Consider the following 11,776-nt stretch of genomic DNA (forward strand, 5'->3'; position numbering starts at 1 on the left):
TAAACAAATGTTTCGGTGAAAAAAAGCTTGGGGAAAATGATGCAATTTTGTATAATGAATGTATCGTTTTCTGGAGGTCATTTTGATTAGCATTTTTGACAAACATATCAATCTACTCAGCATTGTATCACGTGTTTATGTTTTTGGATATTCTATGCAATAACATGCATGCTTTGGGAGGATATCAAAGAGGAAATGTTTAAATTACCTCTTATCAAGGGCTTATACAAAGATGTTTACCAAATATATTCACCAAAGTTTTATCAGTAATAAATCTTTGCTATTCCGTTCAATTTTAATTTTCAATGAAGGCATTGTGAAGCAAAGCACTGAGTGAAAATGCTAGTTTCCGCAAAACTGAAACAATATGGAAACCTGCAGAAACCTGACGTTAAGGTTTCCCGTATGGTTTCCTCGTGCGTAAACCATTATATAGTTTCCGCAATTTTCCGTCGAGTTTCAGTCTGCGGAAACCTGAAGTTGAGGTTTCCTGTATAGTTTATGCTGTGCGTAAACCGTCAAATTCCAGTCTGCGAAAACTGTAGGCTACGATTCCTAATGGTTTTCGCAATGTTGAAACCTAATTAAAATTCGGAGCTTTTTATAAATAATTCAAATGCGAATTCAAAAAACAAAAACGTTAAAAGTTAAGTGAGAAAGAAGAATAAGCACTTCTTTATCATTCGATTGTATATGTATGATAATATATCTGCTTTAGATTATTTTCAGTGTAAAGCTTAGCTGAATCTACCAGATTTTCTGATATAACTTTGAAATATGCAAAATAATTTTTAATTTTCTGCGACAGCATGCAAATCATCGTCCCATAAAAGCATATGGGTGTCAATGGTATGCACTTTATCAAGTCTTAAAAAATAATCTAAGATATACCTGTAAGAATATAATCTACATTCATATTTGTGTTCGGTGTGCAGATGAATTGCTTCGAATGTTTATAACATTTGGGCACTAAACTGTTATGCAATTACTTCTCGAATATACATGTACTTGTTCACAAAATTCTGGGCCAGTTCATTTTGAAATCAGCCTATTTTATTGCATGAATTTCATCCAGTACATTTTCAAATCATGCAAATGTTCACACATCAGAAGTAACTTTAGAATCCTAATACAAACATGCACTGGTGAACACTTCTGAAGTTCCTGAAAGTACATGTAACATGGAAGTCTACATGTATATACTGTTATTTAGAAGTTTGAATCTAAACCTCAACATTTGCAGAATCTGCATACACTGAACAATACAATTCGGTGTGCAAGTACCATGGGAATGTATTCTACACAACTCTAAAAATCGGGTATTTGTACATGTAGTAGAGCAAATCTAATTAGCCGATATCTTCAACATCTCTATAGTATGATAATCCTCAGCAATACATATTAATGCACCTTGGAAGTGATTTGATACAAATGAACTTAATACATGCAAACAGTGATCGACAAAATTAGGGGTACTCAAATGTGTAGAGTTGTTTTTTGTTATAGCATACATCCCAACTGATATGTTAGTGAAAAAGAAACATGAAAGTTTATGTGTTTCAGTTATCATATAAGATTCAACGTTTTGGTTCAGTAAATTTTGAGAGTCCAGAGGTTAAGATATCATTTTTAATGAGAGTAGAGTGTTAAGAGACATATCTACATGTGTATAACCTTTACAATTGCGTGACAAAATTGATGTGTTGCTAAGAATTTAATCAGTTCATTATTCAAAACATTTATATGTAGTAGGATGTATTGCATGCTTCCAGTCTTGTCTATGACCTTGCTCAGCTTATATTGCGAGAACAGAGAAAAGTCGGGCAGAAGAGGGACACCTTATAGTATACCATAGATTGCAGAAGAAAGTTTGCGTGACTGTATGTTACACCGATATCGAGTTTATTTCATTATTTCTAGGTCTCTGATCAATGTAAATCTTTTATTGTAACATAACATAAAGCACATTACAAATTATTTACATCTAAAAATGTAAACAAAGGGTGACCATTTGGAAATTAAGGCTCACAGGGCAGCTATGCAAAAATTCCTATGGTATAGGAAAACGATGCTGAAAGTTCACACATGCATGATTTTTTTTTAAATTCAGACGTTTGTGAAGCAATTTACACGTAGAATAAATCAATAATTTAAAAAGGTATGTTTTCACATAAATCCTCTCATGAGATTGGTTGTAGTTTTTGGCGGGCAAAATTTACTGTTGTTATTAAGAGAAAATCTATCCTTCGTGATACAAATTGGAACCTTGCTATGTTTTGATTGAATCAAGATCCAAAGGCATGTCAACCTTTTTTTAGAATAGGAGACGTGTACTGTTGTTGACCATCATTCAGTCATGTCTTTTAGACAATAAAAATGTCAAACAAATTTCTGGAACAATCTTCCATTATGCATCCTCGCCGTCCATAACCAATACTGGCAATTCCCGTGTCATGGGAAAAATTGAACGGGATGGATCCAATAGCAGATTGAATAGAACACATCAAAACATCCATAGGATGCTTACTATTCATCTTTTAGAAATTTAGATATTAAAAAAATCAAGATCGTGCTCGAAAGGTAGGAGGTCGTTTTTCGTGAGCACAAAGTTTGGAAATTTACGACTAAATAGTGAATATTATGGCAGTGTACTTCTAAGTAAGTGAGAAACAAACATTCTAACATCTAAAAGGAGTCTTTACATCGAGAAAAACTTGCAACCGTACTTTGAATACAGGATTATTCCAATTTCTGAGATTCGTGAGTACTATTTACGATTTACTACAGTGTAGTAGAGCGCCTCAAAAAGTTTTTGTTGAGCGTCTGCTTTGTCGAACTTTTAAATTCAGGTGCGTTATTATGGCAAATACCAGAAAAGGATCGGAGAAAAACAAAACATTGTCCGACAAAAGTGATGATACTACTGGATCAAGTGATCAAACGTTGGCAGCCATTAGGTCTGACTTAAAGGAAATTAAAGAAAACTTACAAAAAACAGTGAAAACATGTTATCTTGAATCCATGGTAACAAATATTGTAGCAGGTCTCCTTAAAAGTTTTGAGAAAGAGGCAGAAAAACGTGAAACACAGTTAAAACAAAAAATAGACAGGCTTACAACGGACGTTGATAAACTAACGACGGAAAACGAAACCCTACGGGAAAAAATTGTAAGGCAATTAAAAATAACAGGGATCTACAAAAAGAAATGAATGAAGTCCGTGATTTAGCGACATTTTCCACAGTGAAATCAAATTACAATGAACAGTACAGTCGAAAAAATAACATCAAAATATATGGCATCCCAGAAACAAAAGGAGAAAGCATCGTAGAGGTAGTAAAATCTACATTGAAAAAGAAGGGGGTGTGGAAGTTGACCATCGATACATTGAGGCGGTGCATCGCATTCCAGGATCCAGACCAAACGCACCAAGACCAATCCTAATGAAGATGAGAAACAACGACAAAAAGGCGAACATAATGCGATACAGATCTGCTGTGAAGGACTCGCCGGGTAATGTTCGTCTTGGGGACGACGTCACCAAGGAGAACAGAGAATTGATTGTTCGCCTTTTAGACCATGAGAGCATAACATCTGCTTGGTACTTTAATGGTTCTGTTTATGGTAACGTAAAAGGAAAGCGAGTGAAGTTCGATATACTCGATGACATTGACTTCAAAGTGAAAAAAATCCGGGAATAAAAATTCCATCCGCTATCGATTTAGACTTTAGTGTTGATTTATTGTACTTCCGGTGTCATAACGAAAAATGATTTTGGACATCTGCCATCCAAACAAAGTGACTCTCACGTCTCACAGCTTGATTTTTCAGTTAGATTTCGTTTTTATTGACAACTGATAATCTTAATTGAACTGTATTATATATATATGTATTTCTACTTCTTTCTCTTTTCTATCTCTACCCTCATTTCTCTGTCAACAAACTTCAGGTAGCAGGGGACAGTTTGGCACTATAAGCCCGGTCAACTTTTTAAAAAATGGAATTACCCCGTATTTGAAGTGATATTACATGTGTAAAAATGTATACAATAATTTTAGGATTCATGTCAAATGTAGCTGAGTGCTTGGTAAAAATGTTGATATACAACATGTAGGTGTCACCATGATTCCTAGCATATAGATGGGTGCAAATACGAAACTAAGACACGTGGTCAGTTGCTGAAGAAATTCCGGTGAAAACATGCAGGGTCTAGCAAAAGGTCTGTAGCTGTGAGGGAAGGTCGATGGCCCCATATGAGAGGTAGATTTTTGAGAAGGGCAGATAGGGTTCTTGATTGTGCACAGTGTCTAAATCCCCATGTTTGGTACTGTGATGGTGTGGGGGTGGTGCGGGTTAGCCCAAATGAGGGAAAATCCAAGCAAAAAAGGGGAACCTGCTCAGAGCATGTTTTGTGCACCAGCACCAGTATTTATAGATTACATGTAATTTAGGGTCATAATTTATTAACTACACTAATATGAAATACAAGTATTGACATAAAAGGGAAATATGATTTTTCATTAGTCTGTCATAATCAGACTTTGGTGTATACCCCCTATCCACATGTTTCAAAACCAAAGAAACTGTCCCCTGCCACCTCAACATGGTTCCAGTGGGTATCACTTTAGTCTCAGTAAGTTTATTTATTTATTTTTTTCCCTTTTGTAATCTGAATGGTTAGAATTATTTCAGTAAATTGCCAAGGTTTAGGTGATATTGCGAAACGCAAGGACGTATTTAACTACCTAAGAGTTTTAGAGTGTAATATTTATTGTTTGCAAGATACACATTTTTCACATAATACTGAAGATGAGATAAGGAACTTGTGGGGATACCAGTGCTTCTTCAGTTCATATTCTACAAACTCCAGGGGAATTGCAATTCTTATCAATTATAATTTTGACTTTAAACCTCTGATAGAAAAGGGTGACATTGATGGTATTATTACATTGTTACCAAAAGGTGACAAGCCGAGACAATATTTGAAGAATTGGATACCAATTACTTTGTTGAATACTGTGTATAAAATTGCATCGGGCTGTATTGCGAATAGAATAAAAAGATACTTAGACAAAATAATTAATCAACATCAAACAGGTTTCATCCCCAACAGATATATTGGAGAAAATACAAGGCTTATTTATGATATAATGCACTATACTGAAGAAGAAAATATACCTGGATTATTACTACTTATTGATTTTGAAAAAGCTTTTGATACTCTTTCATGGACATTTATACAAGAAGCGCTAAAACTTTTTAATTTTGGCCCTTCGATTAGGAATTGGGTATCGATTTTTAATACAGACATTACATCTGCAATCAATCAAGGTGGTAATCTCTCTGATAGAATCATTATTCAGAGAGGTTGCAGACAAGGGGATCCATTATCACCATACATATTTTTGATATGTGCGGAAATATTAGCAATCCAAATTAGAATGAATAAGAATATTAAAGGCATTACTGTAAATAATGTAGAAAAAGAGCATTTTTTAGAAGATAAGACTGATTTACAGATAGCTATTACAAAAAAATCTTTTATTCTTGGTTTTATTGAAAATAGTAGTCTGATACAAAATACTATTGTCTTATGGCTTAAATACTATGTGTACACAGCAAGATGAACTGAGAAGTCCTTGAGTGTGCGTGCTGCAATTTCACAAATGAAATTTTTTTTATGAAACTCAAAAAATTTCTTTCGTATAAAAATGGTAAAAAGGAAAAGTTTGATGCCCAATGGAATCGATGGAACCTTCTGTTTTCTTAACTTCTCTCTCTCTTCCTCTTGTTCTTTCTTTCTCAAATCCCACATACCTTCAGCTCATATGCTTTGTTTCTTTTTTCTTTCTTTTTTTTTTTCTTCTTCTCTGGATATAATATTATTGTATATCTGATATACCGGTATGTGCACAAAAATAAAAAATTATAAAAATGAAAAAAAAAAAATCCTGTCCCGATGCGGAAACAGAACCGTATATGATCTCATATTTTCTATAATTTTAGATATTTCCGGTGTTGATATGAAACATTCACGATGTTGCGGGTGTACATGTATGCGCAATAGACAGTACATACATTTTGTGTGGCCTTCTACACGATACGCATTAAAGAATAAACAGCTAGGTCGATGCAGGTATTATCAAAAGATAAATTAATTTTCTTGGTTTCCATAGACTTAAAATTTCTAAGAAATACATGTATTCAAATTACAATTTCCTTTTTACTACTGTACTTTTCAAAAACGTCAAAAACAAATTTGTTAATGACATAGCGATGAATGTAAACAGAGTTTTTATAGGTAAGAGGAATTCCAATAATATCCCTTTGTGGTTTTTTTTTTTTTTGTATCCTGTCATAGATTTTCAGTTAAAAATTAGATGATTTCAGGGAGAATATTTCTTGTAATAATTACCTGTAGGTACAAGCGGACTAATTTGATCTCCACCGATAATTGATCAGAGTTCACCAGAACAAAGTGAACAGTACCTACTTTGTGAAAATTGAGATAAAATGTCTCTAAATGCTGAATTCTCGGTAAACCGGCTACCCCTCTACACCGGCCTTTTTTTTTTTTGGTCCGAGAGCTGGTCGGTTTAGAGAGGTTTCACTGTATCTCTCTAACCGAAAGAGATATCTCTCAAACTAAGAGTAAGAAAGGATCTTCGTGCCACGAGTCCTCGTTTTTTACGGTCTCATCCGAAGAACCGCCCCATTTAGTCGCCTCTTACGACAAACAACGGGTACTGAGGACCTATTCTAACCCGGATCCCCACGGGAGTCAAAGGGTGTATTGGCTGTTCCGTTTAAAGTAACGAAATGTTCAACGATATGATATTTCAGTACTTATGAAGTTTATCAATTTTTTTTAAAATATAAGCAATAAAATATATTTCTTTGTTGTTTTATCAGATGATGAAGGTAACAACCATTGGATAACCCGCGGGTTATGATTTTTTTTTTCTGTAATGATAAAAAAGTGTTTTGTTATTCAAATGAAGAGCATATGCAAATTAATAAACTTACCTTTTCATCAAGTACTGATCAAATGCGCAAATCATTTAATAGCAGTAAAAATGACGTCATGAAGAAACTGTTCGCAACGAATTACCCATCAAATCTTTGAGGAGGATTTTCAGGGTATGTACAAATAATCGGGTTCCAAAGATATGAGCTGACTGTCTTGCTATATGAAAGGTGAAGATAACGAACAGTGATCAATCTCATAACTCCTATAAGCAATACAAAATAGAGTTGGACAAACACGGACACACCAGAGGTGGGATCAGGTGACTAGGAGGAGTAAGCATCCCCTGTCGACCGGTCACACACAAATGACACAATATATCATAAAAGTTCACAATATTTAAAAAATGTATTGTTTAACTGGTATAACGTTTATGACCTGAGATTTTTGAATCCCAAAGCAAATGCTTTGTTCATTGTTGAAAGTATCCAAATAGAGAGAGTGGAAATATGAATTTTGGCTGACTGTACACGAGATGATATTCACACTGGACAGTAAGGCAGAGAAAATGTTCATGGAGAAGACATATCAGGAAATGAAAATTCTAAAGTCGAAATATTCACATCGTCCTAGAGTATGACAGACGGACACCTCACACAAGGTATACACAAGCCTGATATCAAAGTCCTATCTCATACATTTACAAAGCTGTGCGGTGTGATGGACAGACAGACGGATACCAAAGTCCTATCTCTTACATTTACAAAGCTGTGCGGTGTGATGAACAGACAGACGGATATCAAAGTCCTGTCTCTTACATTTACAAAGCTGTGCGGTGTGATGAACAGACAGACGGATATCAAAGTCCTATCTCTTACATTTACAAAGCTGTGCGGTGTGATGGACAGACAGACGGATACCAAAGTCCTATCTCTTACATTTACAAAGCTGTGCGGTGTGATGAACAGACAGACGGATATCAAAGTCCTATCTCTTACATTTACAAAGCTGTGCGGTGTGATGAACAGACAGACGGATATTAAAGTCCTATCTCTTACATTTACAAAGCTGTGCGGTGTGATGAACAGACAGACGGATATCAAAGTCCTATCTCTTACATTTACAAAGTTGTGCAGTGTGATGAACAAACAGACGGGTAGTCTGCTAACACACCAAAAATAGCTAAAAAATGTCCCCATGTAGCTCTTTTAATGTAATGATCATGTGTAAATGCAATGTAATTCTACGAAATGATGTAATTAATTACATTATATTTCAAATTGTTGCAGCAATGAAACTGAATTACGCTTGTTCTTTTTTTTTTTCTTTATGCTTTGCTCTTTTTTTTAGTTCACCTAAGACAAAGGCTGAAGTAAGCTTTTTTTTTTTATCGTTTGTCCATTGTCTGTCTTCGGTGGCGTCGTCGTAAACTGTTCACATTTTCATCTTCTTCTCCAGAACGACTGGACCAATTTCATAGTGATCAATCTCATAACTCCTATAAGCAATACAAAATAAAGAGTTGGGCAAACACGGACCCCTGGACACATCAGAGGTGGGATCAGGTGCCTAGGAGGAGTAAGCATCCCCTGTCGACCGGTCACAACCGCCGTGAGCCCTAATTCCTGATCAGGTAAACGGAGTTATCAAAGGAAGCGCCATGCCCCCTTCAAAGGGAAGATAATCACAAAAATGCAAAATTAGGATCACTCAGACGATATGGAATCGGCTTCACAATGCAGGTCTCAACTCGTGAAGGGCATGTGTTCGAGTCCCTCTGACTGTTCGACACCGGCGGGAGCGATTGAAATGGGCTGAAGATCATGTCACTTGGACACAGAACGATTGGGTTCAAGTTCTGTTCACCGATGAGTCCAGGTATTGTTTGGACTTTACAGACAGGAGGCACCAAGTGTGGTGACGACAACGTGAACGTTTCCATGATGCCAACATCAGTGAACATGACCGTTATGGTGGTGGTTCCATCATGGTCTGGGGTGGAATCAGCAGGGATGGAAGAACAGATCTTCATGTCCTGGAGAGAGGAACAATGACGGGGGTGCGGTACCGGGATGAGATCCTCGATGTTTACGTCAGACCCTACGCTGGTGCTGTTGGTCCTGAGTTCATCCTGATGGATGATAACGCCCGTCCTCATCGCACCAGGGTGGTGGAGCAGTACCTTCAGCAGGAGACAATTGTTCGTATGGACTGGCCAGCGCGCTCGCCGGACTTGAACCCGATTGAACATGTATGGAACATGCTGCAGGTTGCCCTTTCACGCCGCAGAGCACAACCCACGACTTTGGCAGATCTCGGAAACGCCCTCGTGGAAGAGTTGAACAACCTTCCCATTGGAAACATCCGGGTGCTTATTGACAGCATGGCTCGACGTTGTCAAGCCGTCATTGATGCAAGGGGAGGCCATACCCGGTATTGACACTTCATCGACTAAGTGTAATGATGGACTATCCCCAAAAACTGTGTAATTCTTTCTCTGGTTTGCTGTTAACTTTTTGTAATGAAATGCCCTTTGGTGTTGTTATCAGATTTCAAGCATTCCGTATTGATAAAAGTTCATGCCGTTCATGAATTTTCATTCATAACCTGATTAAACACGTTTCTGAGTCAAATTTGTAATGGTAGTGGTAAATTACACACATATAACCTAGTGATCCTTATCAAATTTTGAGTAGTATATATTCATATATCTTTTGTAAGAAAATTAACAGGACGACTTATCAATACAATCTGAGACAAGTCAAGTCAACTTGTACCCTGACCGACTCGTACCCAGGTCATCTCGTATCCAATAGGTCAACTCCTACCCAAAAGGTAAAAGTCAACTCCTACCCAAGAATCTGGTTACGAGTTGACTCCTCCTCTTCAACTGATGACAACCCGTACCTAAGCGATATGTCACTTATATGCGCATAGATATATTGCGTTATGGGCAGATTTTTGGGTACGAGTTGACTTTTGCCTTTTGGGTACGAGTTGACCTATGGGGTACGAGTCGGTCAGGGTACGAGTTGACTAGAAATCAAATCACGTTGTACGACATCTTTATAAATACCTAGCCGAGTACGAAAACTCATAGAAAGCCTTGATAATACTTGGGAATAGAAGAAAGTTAATTTGAACCCAAAGAATTCGTGATAAAGTCACGCATCAGTGAACATAATGCCCAAAACTATTGTTTAAAACTCTGTATAAAAAGTTTTTTGTGGAAATATCTAACAAGTTTGTCTGTAAGAGCTTAACAAATCTTAAAACTGGAACTTTCGTAATTGAAAAGAAATCGGGTTAAACAATCAGAGGTGAAGCCGCCATGACATAGCGCTAAAACACTATACATCTTGTACATGAGGGTAAGGATTTTGGGAAAAAAATTACCATCACACAAGCAACTCAACATTAAGCACCCCTTTTCGTAGACAACGAGAATATCACTGGATCAGGACCCTAGGCACTGCATTTCCGTATGGATGCAATGATAATCATAATGTTTATGATGTGGGAAATTTGACTAGTCCACAAAGAAATAACGTGAATGTGATGGGACTCTTTCCCAATACTTAAAGACAGAAACGCAGTCGTGGACATCGTTCATATAAAAGACCAAGTATAAATGATGTCACGTTTGATTCACTTTTGCCTTACGTCAACAGACAATTGGGTCCATATCATATTCGTACAAAACTTTACTCTGTTTCATTGAGAGTTTTACATACATTATTTGAAGACGCTACAGCTAGTCTATACTTGGATTTTTCAACACCTGAATATAGACTGAACTCTATGATTATGGATGTTGCCTATCATAGGCTCTTTAAACCAGCACGGGTCATGGATGATATTCCTTCTAAATCATTTCGACAGTTCCTTAAACTCAAATTTACAAACAAAGGAATAGGTGCCGTCAACATAAGCAGCATTCTTCGTCATAATAGGGTTCAGTCGTGTATTCCAACTTATTTCAAGTTCAAGTCTACACCCTGTATTTCGTACAATTATACTTCTACAATTGCATCCAAACATTTTAATTATAAACAAACTTTGCAGTGCCTAGATATAAACCATCTTATACGTAATCCACCAACGTGTTCTTGTTCTTCATCTTCTTTCAACTATAGTCCAGCTGGACATTTCATTACTGGTGATGTTGATATAATTGAAAATGAAGACCTCAAATCACTTATTCTAAAAGGTCATAAATACAGAGAATCTCGGTCTTTTAATTGGCGACAGAACTTCATCTCTATTACGAATTCTGTCGAAGATTATGCCAGACGATGAGCTAAATATGAAAAAGAAGAACTTGATACATTGTCAGAATTAGTTAAAAGCATAAGAGGAATATTAAAATCCCGCATTAGACATATTAAAACAAAAGTGCGTACCATCTATCCTTCTGTGTTAAGTAAACCAGAGGTGATAAAAGAATTAGATAGATTACATGAGGAATATGTTTTGGTTCCAGCGGACAAAGCTTATAACATTGTCTTTGTTTGTAAGGCTCATTATTATAACTATAATTTAAACGAACCTGGCATTAATTCCACTTTTCGTAATCGTACTAATACTCCAACTACCCTTTCAAAAGATAAAATTCTTCAAAACCATGCTTCAGTTTTATACACATTTAATATCCCAGTCAGTGGGTCGGATGAATATGAGTTACCGTACCTATACTGGATTCCTAACTCCATAAAACCCTTACAAACAAAGATATGAATATGAGTTACTGTATCTTTACTGGATTCGTAAACTACATAAAAACCCTTACAAAGATACATTGCAGGATCCA

Source organism: Ostrea edulis, chromosome 6 (genome assembly GCF_947568905.1).
Source record: "Ostrea edulis chromosome 6, xbOstEdul1.1, whole genome shotgun sequence".
Taxonomy (NCBI): Eukaryota; Metazoa; Mollusca; class Bivalvia; order Ostreida; family Ostreidae; genus Ostrea; species Ostrea edulis.